The sequence below is a fragment of the Pseudophryne corroboree genome, chromosome 2 (assembly GCF_028390025.1).
Source record: "Pseudophryne corroboree isolate aPseCor3 chromosome 2, aPseCor3.hap2, whole genome shotgun sequence".
Classification (NCBI taxonomy): Eukaryota; Metazoa; Chordata; class Amphibia; order Anura; family Myobatrachidae; genus Pseudophryne; species Pseudophryne corroboree.
This window is the reverse complement of record NC_086445.1, coordinates 995,109,038-995,122,129: the sequence shown is the minus strand read 5'-3', so window position 1 is coordinate 995,122,129 and position 13,092 is coordinate 995,109,038. Positions and strand designations below refer to the sequence as shown.

The window sequence follows — 13,092 nt, the reverse complement described above, 5'->3', positions numbered from 1 at the left end:
ATACATACTTACCTACTTTGTGGCTGCTCCCTCCGGGAGGGAGCAGCCAGGTCACACAAGAGGGGGCGTGGAGGAGGCGGTACGGGGGCGTGGTCATGAGTTTGCATCATCATAGCCACGCCCCTGCTCTGTAATGCCCACAATAGCGGTATTGCAGGGCAAGGGGCGGGGCTACGATGACGCGAATTAGCGTGGCCGCATCGCCCCGACCCTTTTTTCTGTTTAACGGGCTGAAAGTGGTGGGGCGCGTGGGGAGCAGCGGGAGGAGAGCGTGGTGCGGCGGGGGGGGGGGGGGCAAGCGGAGTGCCACCCTAATTTCGGGAGCCTCCCGGCCTTTCCGGGAGAGTGGGCAAGTATGCTGTAATAGCTCTTTTTTCCAAAAAGAAAATGTTTTGCTGTAAACTTAATAAACTGCACATTTCCTCCCAAACTTGCTGCCTGCAGCAACGGTCTCATTTCTCCTCATTGGGAACATGTGTGTCCAGGGGCGGATTGGGAACAAATGCCCTCATTCCGAGTTGTTCGCTCGCAAGCTGCTTTTAGCAGCAGTGCACACGCTAAGCCGCCGCCTACTGGGAGTGAATCTTAGCTTATCAAAATTGCGAACGAAAGATTAGCAAAATTGCGAATAGACACTTCTTAGCAGTTTCTGAGTAGCTCCACACTTACTCGGCATCTGCGATCAGTTCAGTCAGTTTCGTTCCTGGTTTGACGTCACAAACACACCCAGCGTTCGCCCAGACACTCCTCCGTTTCTCCAGCCACTCCCGCATTTTTCCCAGAAACGGTAGCGTTTTTTCGCACACACCCATAAAACGGCCTGTTTCCGCCCAGAAACACCCACTTCCTGTCAATCACATTACGATCACCAGAACGAAGAAAAAACCTCGTAATGCCGTGAGTAAAATACCTAACTGCATAGCAAATTTACTTGGCGCAGTCGCAGTGCGAACATTGCGCATGCGCATTAGCGACTAATCGCTCCGTTGCGAAAAAAAATAACGAGCGAACAACTCGGAATGACCCCCAAAAAGCGGCCCTGGAAAAATTGGTACTAGTGGCCCCACTTGGGCAGCACCAGAGGTGTAAGGTCTAGCCATGGGTCATGGCAGCAGCACCCTCCCCCCAAGACTTCCCAGATAATGGGGATGTCCAGAATCAAGGGGAAGTTAATAGGAAATAAAATTAAATATTATGAGCACATTATATGATACACCTTCAGAATTTAGAAAACTATATCATTCTTTAGAAATATATATTTTCTTGCTTATTACACCAACCGTATCCCAATCACTATTCACTCAATCTTATATGTCAGCCAAGCAGGCAGACAGAGCATACACTAGATCATCTGCAATCACAGGCTAAGTGGCAAAGTCATTTTCATATATGCAAATTATTTTGCATCTTATTCATTATGTCAAAATCCCGACAAGGTTAAAAATACAGACAAGATGAAAACACCGACATTTAAAATACCGACGAGGTTAAAAATACAGACAAGATGAAAACACCGACATTTAAAATACCGACAAGGTCAAAATACTGACATTTGAAATGTCGACAGGTAAAAAAGTCGACAAGTTTTCATACTTTTTGTGTGTTGACATAGGCCGACATGGACACCGTGTAAGTGTACCATGTCCCCTCGCTGTGCTCACCATGCTTCGGGGGCTGTGCCTCGCTGCGCTCGGCACACTATTGTATTCCCCCTCTAGGTCCACTGGGATGGTAAAGTATGAACAAGTCGGTTTCTATGAAAAAATCATAAAAACTAATGTCGACTTTTTGACCTGTCGACATTTTAAATGTCTGTATTTTGACCTAATTCAGATCTGATCGCAGCAGCAAATTTGTTAGCAATTGGGCAAAACCATGTGCACTGCAGGGGGGGCAGATATAACATGTACAGAGAAAGTTAGATTTGGGTGGGTGTGTTCAAACAAATCTAAATTGCAGTGTAAAAATAAAGCAGCCAGTATTTACCCTGCACAGAAACAAAATAACCCACCAAATCTAACTCTCCCTGCAAATGTTATATCTGCCCCCCCTGCAGTGCACATGGTTTTGCCCAACTGCTAACAAATTTGCTGCTGGGATCAACTCTGAATTACCCCCTATGACCGTTGGTCAATGATGTCGCTATTTTGACCGTCAGGATTGTAATTAAATTGACTGCATCCCCATCAGTGGGTTAGTAAATAGTTACAGTACTTTGTATACTCTAGCCTGGTTATGAAGCGAACACCAGCATCTTACTAGGTGATGAAGCTGCATGCTTTGTGAGGGTCAGTGAAGGACTTCCACCTTGCAGTCGGGATACCGTGTCTTTGCAAAAAATCCTTGCCGATACTCTTGTTAGCCTCCAGCTGAGCTGCCTTTGCAGTGGGACCAAAACACCTCACTCCAGATCCTGACAGATCATCGATGAGTCCTTGAAGATGGAAATGAAGTACAGACATTAGGTGCGCTCTGCCCAGCAAATCATGCATAGCAAAATGAAAATAAGCATTAATGGTTCTGTACATTTGCAGAAGGTAAACTAGGTAATTGCTGACGTCGGAGAAATGCTAGGGATCCTTTTAGGTTACTAGAATTCACCAGGATAAGATCAGTTATGTTCGCGCAGCGCAGTTTGCTAATTTCTTCAGCACGAGCGTGAGGTCCTGTTTCCTTATTTGAGCCCACTATCAGAAAAACTGAGCCTGAAGCACAATTACAATTATTAGACCTATTCACCAATAATGAAGTGATTGACCTGTTGTATTGTGTAGTGTGTAGGCATGAGCGTTTTGGTGATAAAACAGAGTCGCAAAAAAAGTCCACAAATGCTATAAGATATCAGCCAAAAGGTCCCAATATCGTGCAGTGTGTATGCATTCTCGATAATCTGCCCATATTTCCAGTGGTTTGCCATACTCATAGGCTGAGCAGAACGGTGTTAGTGAATGAACAAACCATACACTGGTGGAGAAAACAAGGTGTATGGTGATGGAGGCCAGCCTAGAGAAACAGTTATGGGCTGAAGTCATGTCTATAGCAGTCTACTTAAAGAATTGTTCTCCAACAGTTGCCTTAAAGAACATAACAAAAAATGAGGCCTGGTCAAACAGAAAACCAAGTGTCAAACACCTAAGAACATTTGGGAATACTGTATATGTCCATGTACCAAAGGAAAGAAGACGCAAGCTGGATTCAAAGTCAATAAAGTACATAATGCTCAGTTATTGTGATGAGAGTAAAGGCTACAGATTATGGAATCCAATTACAAGGAGGCTTATCAAGCCAAGAGATGCTGTATTTAAAGAGACAGCACAAGTTACAGAAAAGCTGGATTTTGACATGGAGAGCAAATATGCCAGCAGCTGGTGATAAATGTGAACCAGAAACTACCAGCGTGGAAGTTCAACCACAGCAAAGATCATTTGCTAGATCACACATTGGCAAAACACCTGAAGATATGATGAGGAAATCACAAACATTCCGTTCAGTCAGAGCCGGCCCTAGCCAATTTGATGCCCTAGGCAAAATTTTGGCTGGTGCCCCCTATCATCGCCGCTAGTTCTGCATCTGACCCAGCAACACTCAGGCAGTGGGGCCCACCAGGGGTTTGCCCTGTGCCCCTGTGGGCTAGTTCAACCCTGCATAATGCCCATAATACACATAATTCCAGACAGTAATGCACCTTACACATATGAACCACATTAGTAATGCCCATAATATACATATTTCCACAACAGCAATTCACCTTACACATATGCCCCACATTAGTAAATAACGCAACGCAACTTTCTGACTATGTTACAGTACTGGATGACAGGGGAATTTTATGGCATGGACTGACTGAGAAATAAAGTGTGGGGAGAACACTGCCCATGTTATATCCCTGCAGACACCTGGGGTTTGCACAAGGATAAGGGACACAGGATACCAGGGTGCCCCTCCCCCATGTGCACAAGCAGTATAGGTGATGTCAGATTTATGTGGATCAGTCTTCCACAATACACATGTGGTATCATAAGGAGCCATCCAGTAATAACCTGATATAGGGGGTAATTCCAAGTTGATCGCAGCAGGATTTTTCATAGCAATTGGGCAAAACCATGTGCACTGCAGGGGAGGCAGATATAACATGTGCAGAAAGAGTTAGATTTGGGTGTGGTGTGTTCAATCTGCAATCTAATTTGCAGTGTAAAAATAAAGCAGCCAGTATGTACCCTGCACAGAAATAAAATAACCCACCCAAATCTAACTCTCTCTGCACATGTTATATCTGCCTCCCCTGCAGTGCACATGGTTTTGCCCAATTGCTATCAAAAATCCTGCTGCGATCAACTTGGAATTACCCCCATAGTCAGTGAAAGTGTCACAGGTCCAGGAATTGCAGTTACTTGGCTTCTGCTGTCTAAGGTCTCACAAGTCAGGGGCATTCAAGCATGTCGGAGGGAGTTCAAGGGAGTGTGCATTCTATTTGATAAATGTAAACAGCAGTGTATACAAGAACTGATTGAATACATTTGGAAAGTAACAGTTAGTTTGCAGACTATCCCTTCCAGCATGAGATACTGCTTGAATGCCCTAGGCAAATGCCTAGTCTGCCTATAGCTAAGGCCGGCTCTGCGTTCAGTTAATCTTTAGATAATTACGAAGCAGAAGCGACTGAACTGAATAGCAAGACAAAGTGATGGAATCTGATGTTCCTATATGGCTTTTCCAGATCACACTGTCTGAAAGCATGCATCCTTACCCCCACATACTAGTTCCCAAGCATGTGGCATCTTTGTCTCTCACCAGTTATCTCTCTCACAACTTTACCAGATCAGGTACATTCTTTCATCATCAGCTCTACTAAAACACGTGATCTAAAAGTATACCTAAACAAGAGCCATTTGTGGTGTCCTTATATATTGCAGCTTTGAAGAAAATAATTAGTAATCTAATCAGATAATATGATCATTAATATGCATATCTAACAAGAAGGTTGGTCCTAAAGCAAAGATGTGCTGAAACTTGAAGTGACGTTCTAACTCTGTCCGTGCAGGAGGTGTCCAGCCTGATACATAATCCTACCAGAGTATGAGATGGGTGCTTTCCTGGGCTCTGGAGAAATCTACAGTATATTTATCTAATAATAAAACTCTGCTGTCCATAGCCTTATACTTTCCCTAGAAAAAGCTCAAGATAAAAACATGCTCACTACATCGGAAGTATGAGTTGCTGTTATTATATAATCAATGACTTTACCAGCAGTGAGAAGAGAAATGGGGCTGACTACGACGAGGCCGATGTTGTGGTCTTTGCAGAACTGCTTTAGGATGGACGGATTACTGGTTAGCACCGCTGCGGTATGAAAAACACAAAGAAGAATTAAACTGCCCCAATTTATACACATCATTGAAACATTTCTATTTCTCTGTGTGATGCTTAATTATTCATAGATTGCCAACTTTTGCTTGGGGGAGGGGTGTGTGTGGGGGGGGGGGGTTATTCATAAAAGTGTAGAAGGCTTCAAATGGAATGAAATATGATCAGATATTTTTTTGAACGTCCGTTTTTACTTGCTTACTGTATGTGGGTTTTATAAATACACCTTGGCCCTCATTCCGAATTGATCGCTCGCTAGCTACTTTTTGCAGCCGTGCAAACGCATAGTCGCCGCCCACGGGGGAGTGTATTTTCGCTTTGCAAGGGTGCGATCGCATGTGCAGCCGAGCGGTACGTAAAAGTTTTTTGCAGTTTCTGAGTAGCTCTGGACTTACTCAGCCGCTGCGATCACTTCAGCCTGTCCGGTCCCGGAATTGACGTCAGACACCCGCCCTGCAAACGCCTGGACATGCCTGCCTTTTCCTTACCACTCCCAGAAAACGGTCAGTTGACACCCATAAATGCCCTCTTCCTGTCAATCTCCTTGCGATCGGCTGTGCGAATGGATTCTTCGCTAGAAGCATTGCACAGCAACAATGCTGTTTGTACCCGTATGACGTGCATGTGCATTGCGGTGCATACGCATGCGCAGTTTTGCCATTTTTTAACTGATCGCTGCGCTGCAAAAATCGGGCAGCGAGCGATCAACTCGGAATGACCCCCTTGTTCTATTAAGAGTGGCGTTAAAATTTAATTGTTGCTAAAAGTAGTTTTCAAAGTTTAAAAAAGTTTGAAGCTGTAAAGAAGCTTGAAAGTTGCTTTGCAGTTGAGAAATCATTTATGATGGTTTGCTTAATTCACATTAAGAAATAGCTTTATTGGACTTTTTGGGGTTTTAAATAGATTTTTTTTTTAATAGAATATATTGTTTATTTAACACAATTTTAGTACAGTTTAATTCCATTTTGTTCTTACTCCCCATTTAGAGAATATTTCTGTCAGAGACGGAAAGCTGTCAATTTACCTGCAATCAAAATCCCGACAACCATTGACCGACGGTCAAATTCCTGACACGGTCAAAATACCGACATGGTCAAAATACCGACATTTAAAATACAGACAAGGTCAGAATACCGACATTTAAAACTGTCAACAGGTTAAAAAAAAGTCGACATGCGTTTTTCATTGAAACCGACTTGTTCATACTTCACCATCCCAGTGGACCTGGAGGGGGAATATAATAGTGTGCTGAGCGCCGAAAGACACCGTGCCGAAGCCGCGAGCCATGAGAGGAGACGCGGATCACTTATACGGTGTCCATGTCGACCTACAGTATGTCAACATACACACAAAAAATAATGAAAACACGTGTCGACTTTTTGACCTGTCAACATTTTAAATGTCGGTATTTTGACCTTGTCAGTATTTTAAATGTCGGTATTTTAACCTTGTCGGGATTTTGACCGTCGGTCAATTGTTGTCGGTATTTTGCCCGTCGGGATTTTGATTGTAGGTATTTCATACTAAACCCACAGAAACCGATACTATAAATTGCTTTGCAGAAAACAACTAATATAAACATTGAAAATATATATTAAATGTTTTTAAATCTTTTCTAAAGTTATATATTTTGGTTTTATTAGAACTATATCATATCTTATATAAACAGTATTGCTCAATTTGAAAATATTTTATAGGAGATTGCGTAAGTAACATATTATGACTTGGTTGTGGTCAACACTCAGCATTCCTTCTTTGTAGTGATGCAGAGCCCAGATATCTGGTAGTGACTCAATGCAATCCGATTTTTGCTCTGAATACTCTTGATAAATGTATAACAGTAGCTATATAATCATTGCAGAAGATCTGTCCCGTCTCCTCAGTGTGCGTGCAGTGGAAGCCTGGGTAATCCCCCAACGGCTCCCACTGCTAGGTAGATGGGGGAGACATAGGAGATGAGAGTTGAAAGAGTACTGCACTACTGTGCAAACTCAAGTCTTCCTGTTCTCCAGGGAGGCTTCATGTTCTATCCCAAGATGGCCACCCAAATCTCTACTGAGCATTTGCAGGAGCCATCTTGAGATGGCTCCTGCACCACTGCCCATTTGCAGCATACACTCACCAGTTGGTGCTCCGCTCCATCACCAGTGTTCATGTAACAGTGAGTACAGCTGTATCCGCTCTCTATCAATAAACCAACCCCACTGGTGCCTATATTACCCTGCATCTGCACACAAATCATTTACATCAAGGAGAACCGAATGATGGAAGCAGGTTAACTATCGGGGCAGATGGGGGGGGGGGGGGGGGCAGGACATAGAGGAAGGAGGAGGGGAAGGGGCACAGGATGAGTAGCTGCAGCACTGTGAGGGGTGGAACCAGACCGAGTGGGTGGGTGGGGTGGATCGGACAGAGGTGACCTGGCATATGCTGGGTCTATATGCTAGTTTATATTAATAACATGAAATAATGTATTAAAGATAGCACCCTACCTACCTGATTTACACACCTTTCCGCTGTCAGCTGTGCCTTCATTCCCTGGTGCAAATAACACCTGTTTCACAAGAACAGATTGCGCCAGTTGCTGACAGAGACTTTCCTCACAGGCACCGCTGCCAATCACTAGTATCCTGTCAGCCATATTTCTGTATATGAGAGGTGAAGAGAAGGTACTGTACTTAGGAGGTAACTCATACCCCACACCTTGATATTGTGTCCATCAATTAGGTCATATCCAAAGCTGGGCACACTTACAGATTTTGTACATGAAAGATCCAAATAATTGTCAACCAGTCAGCTCATCGGAAACAACTGCCATATACACAATCACACCATGCCTGGCCTAATCATATTAGTGATGGTCAAATGGTAGTGATGAGCGGGTTCGGATCCTCGGTTAACCCGAGCGCGCCCGAACGTCATCATCCCGCTGTCGGATTCTCGCGAGATTCGGATTCTATATAAGCAGCCGCGCGTCGCCGCCATTTTCACACGTGCATTGAGATTGATAGGGAGAGGACGTGGCTGGCGTCCTCTCCGTTATAGTAGAAAAGAGTAAAGACTGAGTGACTTAGTTATAATTGTGGGGAGGATTGGGGACGGGGAGCAGCTGTTAGGGAGTACAGTGCAGGGTTTTGATTATACCACCAGTGAGTTTAATCCGTTGTTTGTCTGCCTGAAAAAAAACGCTCCACCATATCTGTGCTCACTCAGTGTGCTGCACTGCTGCATATATCTGTGCTGAGTGCACTGCTCACACTTCCTAATTGTGGGGACTGGGGAGCAGTTATAGCAGGAGTACAGTGCACAGTTTTGCTGACAGTGACCACCAGTCCAGTATACGTTTGTCTGCCTGAAAAACACTCCTGTGGTGGCTTTTTTTTTCTTCATACTAGTTTAGCAGTCTGCTGACAGTGTCCACCAGGTCCGTTATTATTATACAGTATATTATATATATATAGCAGTACGGTAGGCCACGGCTGTACCTACCTCTGTGTTGTCAGTGCACTCGTCATCCATAAGTAATATAATACTATACTATCCATCCATCTACATTGTATACCTGTGGTGGCTTTTTTTTTCTTCATACTAGTTTAGCAGTCTGCTGACAGTGTCCACCAGGTCCGTTATTTTTATTATACAGTATATTATATATATAAGCAGTACGGTAGGCCACGGCTGTACCTACCTCTGTGTCGTCAGTGCACTCGTCGTCCATAAGTAATATAATACTATACTATCCATCCATCTACATTGTATACCTATGGTGGCTTTTTTTTTCTTCATACTAGTTTAGCAGTCTGCTGACAGCGTCCACCAGGTCCGTTATTATTATTATACAGTATATTATATATATATATATATATATATATAGCAGTATGGTAGGCCACGGCTGTACCTACCTCTGTGTCGTCAGTGCACTCGTCGTCCATAAGTAATATAATACTATACTATAGTATCCATCCATCTACATTGTATACCTGTGGTGGCTTTTTTTTTTCTTCATACTAGTTTAGCAGTCTGCTGACAGTGTCCACCAGGTCCGTTATTATTATTATACAGTATATTATATATATATATATATATATATATTACAAAACAAGAGGTAACCCTTTTCTGCGCTTTACCACTAGTCTCAAACCAATAAGAAATACCCTCTGTCAGATAAGGTATCAAAGATAGATATGGAGTAAAAAGGTTCTCATGGGAGCCAATCAGCCTTTAGATTAATAATATTTAACAATATTTAAAAGGTTTTTATTTATACACAAATAAAAGGTACTTGTAACCTAAAAATTCGACATTGATACAATAGTCTAAAAATTCAGTAAAACGATTTCACAATCTTATACATAGACATTTTTAGTTGATATGAGGAATTTATAGTCAGGTAATCACAATCAGAACTTGAAAAGGACGTGTATCCAACCAGATGCTTGTGGTGGTAACTTTTTTGACCCAATACTGCGAAACCCAACGCGTTTCGTCCGTTAGGACTTCATCAGGGGTTTACAATCACTGGTTAGGACGGGATTAAATTCCTAATGCTACATCCAATCACATGTTCTTTTCAAATGATGTGGTGTCTAAATTGGCTTCATCAAAACAAAAATTTACAATTAAGTTGAAGTCAGATGTTGTGATTTTCCCTAATTTCCTCAAGGAGAGTGAAACCTTATAATTCACCTCTGCTCCAATAAGTATCTCCAAAAAATGGGGTTCTTTTAGAGATCTCCAATCTTGAACCGCACTATTCCTTTTTCACAGGAACTGGCATAACTTCACAGGAACACAGCAGTGTAGCTGTGTTCCTGTGAAGTTATGCCAGTTCCTGTGAAAAAGGAATAGTGCGGTTCAAGATTGGAGATCTCTAAAAGAACCCCATTTTTTGGAGATACTTATTGGAGCAGAGGTGAATTATAAGGTTTCACTCTCCTTGAGGAAATTAGGGAAAATCACAACATCTGACTTCAACTTAATTGTAAATTTTTGTTTTGATGAAGCCAATTTAGACACCACATCATTTGAAAAGAACATGTGATTGGATGTAGCATTAGGAATTTAATCCCGTCCTAACCAGTGATTGTAAACCCCTGATGAAGTCCTAACGGACGAAACGCGTTGGGTTTCGCAGTATTGGGTCAAAAAAGTTACCACCACAAGCATCTGGTTGGATACACGTCCTTTTCAAGTTCTGATTGTGATTACCTGACTATAAATTCCTCATATCAACTAAAAATGTCTATGTATAAGATTGTGAAATCGTTTTACTGAATTTTTAGACTATTGTATCAATGTCGAATTTTTAGGTTACAAGTACCTTTTATTTGTGTATAAATAAAAACCTTTTAAATATTGTTAAATATTATTAATCTAAAGGCTGATTGGCTCCCATGAGAACCTTTTTACTCCATATATATATATATATATATATATATATATATATATAGCAGTACGGTAGGCCACGGCTGTACCTACCTCTGTGTCGTCAGTGCACTCGTCGTCCATAAGTAATATAATACTATAGTATCCATCCATCTACATTGTATACCTGTGGTGGCTTTTTTTTTCTTCATACTAGTTTAGCAGTCTGCTGACAGTGTCCACCAGGTCCGTTATTATTATTATACAGTATATTATATATATAAGCAGTATGGTAGGCGACGGCTGTACCTACCTCTGTGTCGTCAGTGCACTCGTCGTCCATAAGTAATATAATACTATACTATAGTATCCATCCATCTACATTGTATACCTGTGGTGGCTTTTTTTTCTTCATACTAGTTTAGCAGTCTGCTGACAGTGTCCACCAGGTCCGTTATTATTATTATACAGTATATTATATATATATATATATATATATATATATATATATATATATATATATATATAGCAGTACGGTAGGCCACGGCTGTACCTACCTCTGTGTCGTCACTCATCCTCCATAAGTAATATAATACTATACTATCCATCCATCTACATTGTATACCTGTGGTGGCTTTTAGTTGTGCACATTAAAATATGGAGAACAAAAATGTGGAGGTTAAAAAAATAGGGAAAGATCAAGATCCACTTCCACCTCGTGCTGTAGCTGCTGCCACTAGTCATGGCCGAGACGATGAAATGCCATCAACGTCGTCTGCCAAGGCCGATGCCCAATGTCATAGTACAGAGCATGTAAAATCCAAAACACAAAAGATCAGTAAAAAAAAATGACCCAAAAATCAAAATTAAAAGCGTCTGAGGAGAAGCGTAAACTTGCCAATATGCCATTTACCACACGGAGTGGCAAGGAACGGCTGAGGCCCTGGCCTATGTTCATGGCTAGTGATTCAGCTTCACATGAGGATGGAAGCACACAGCCTCTCGCTAGAAAAATGAAAAGACTTAAGCTGGCAAAAGCACAGCAAAGAACTGTGCGTTCTTCGAAATCACAAATCCCCAAGGAGAGTCCAATTGTGTCGGTTGCGATGCCTGACCTTCCCAACACTGGACGGGAAGAGCTTGCGCCTTCCACCATTTGCACGCCCCCTGCAAGTGCGCCTCTTTTTTTCTTTGCGTCATGTGCTGTTTGGGGAGTATTTTTTTGAAGGGCCATCCTGCCTGACACTGCAGTGCCACTCCTAGATGGGCCAGGTGTTTGTGTCGGCCACTTGGGTCGCTGAGCTTAGTCACACAGCTACCTCATTGCGCCTCTTTTTTTCTTTGCGTCATGTGCTGTTTGGGGAGTATTTTTTTGAAGGGCCATCCTGCGTGACACTGCAGTGCCACTCCTAGATGGGCCAGGTGTTTGTGTCGGCCACTTGGGTCGCTGAGCTTAGTCACACAGCTACCTCATTGCGCCTCTTTTTTTCTTTGCGTCATGTGCTGTTTGGGGAGTATTTTTTTGAAGGGCCATCCTGCGTGACACTGCAGTGCCACTCCTAGATGGGCCAGGTGTTTGTGTCGGCCACTTGGGTCGCTGAGCTTAGTCACACAGCTACCTCATTGCGCCTCTTTTTTTCTTTGCGTCATGTGCTGTTTGTGGAGTATTTTTTTGAAGGGCCATCCTGCCTGACACTGCAGTGCCACTCCTAGATGGGCCAGGTGTTTGTGTCGGCCACTTGGGTCGCTGAGCTTAGTCACACAGCTACCTCATTGCGCCTCTTTTTTTCTTTGCATCGTGTGCTGTTTGGGGACAATTTTTTTGAAGGGCCATCCTGCCTGACACTGCAGTGCCACTCATAGATGGGCCAGGTGTTTGTGTCGGCCACTTGTGTCGCTTAGCTTAGTCACACAGCGACCTTGGTGCGCCTCTTTTTTTCTTTGCATCATGTGCTGTTTGGGGACAATTTTTTTGAAGGGCCATCCTGCCTGACACTGCAGTGCCACTCATAGATGGGCCAGGTGTTTGTGTCGGCCACTTGTGTCGATTAGCTTAGCCATCCAGCGACCTTGGTGCAAATTTTAGGACTAAAAATAATATTGTGAGGTGTTCAGAATAGACTGAAAATGAGTGGAAATTATGGTTATTGAGGTTAATAATACTATGGGATCAAAATGACCCCCAAATTCTATGATTTAAGCTGTTTTTTAGGGTTTTTTGAAAAAAACACCCGAATCCAAAACACACCCGAATCCGACAAAAAAAAATTCGGTGAGGTTTTGCCAAAACGCGTTCGAACCCAAAACACAACCGCGGAACCGAACCCAAAACCAAAACACAAACCCGAAAAATTTCCGGTGCAC

General features: G+C 42.8%; 1 protein-coding gene across 4 annotated transcripts in view; it reads left to right on the top strand.

Moving 5' to 3' along the window:
• DNAJC28 (DnaJ heat shock protein family (Hsp40) member C28) overlaps positions 1-13,092 on the top strand; it is a 43,232-nt gene that overhangs the window by 8,893 nt on the left and 21,247 nt on the right. Inside the window, exon 1 of one of the 4 annotated variants that reach the window (XM_063956474.1) lies at positions 5,248-5,345. The exons of the other annotated variants lie outside the window; for them this stretch is intronic. The gene's annotated coding sequence lies outside the window, so the exon portion shown is untranslated. Of the gene's footprint in view, positions 1-5,247; positions 5,346-13,092 lie in introns of those variants that run through there. 4 annotated transcript variants of the gene reach the window in all.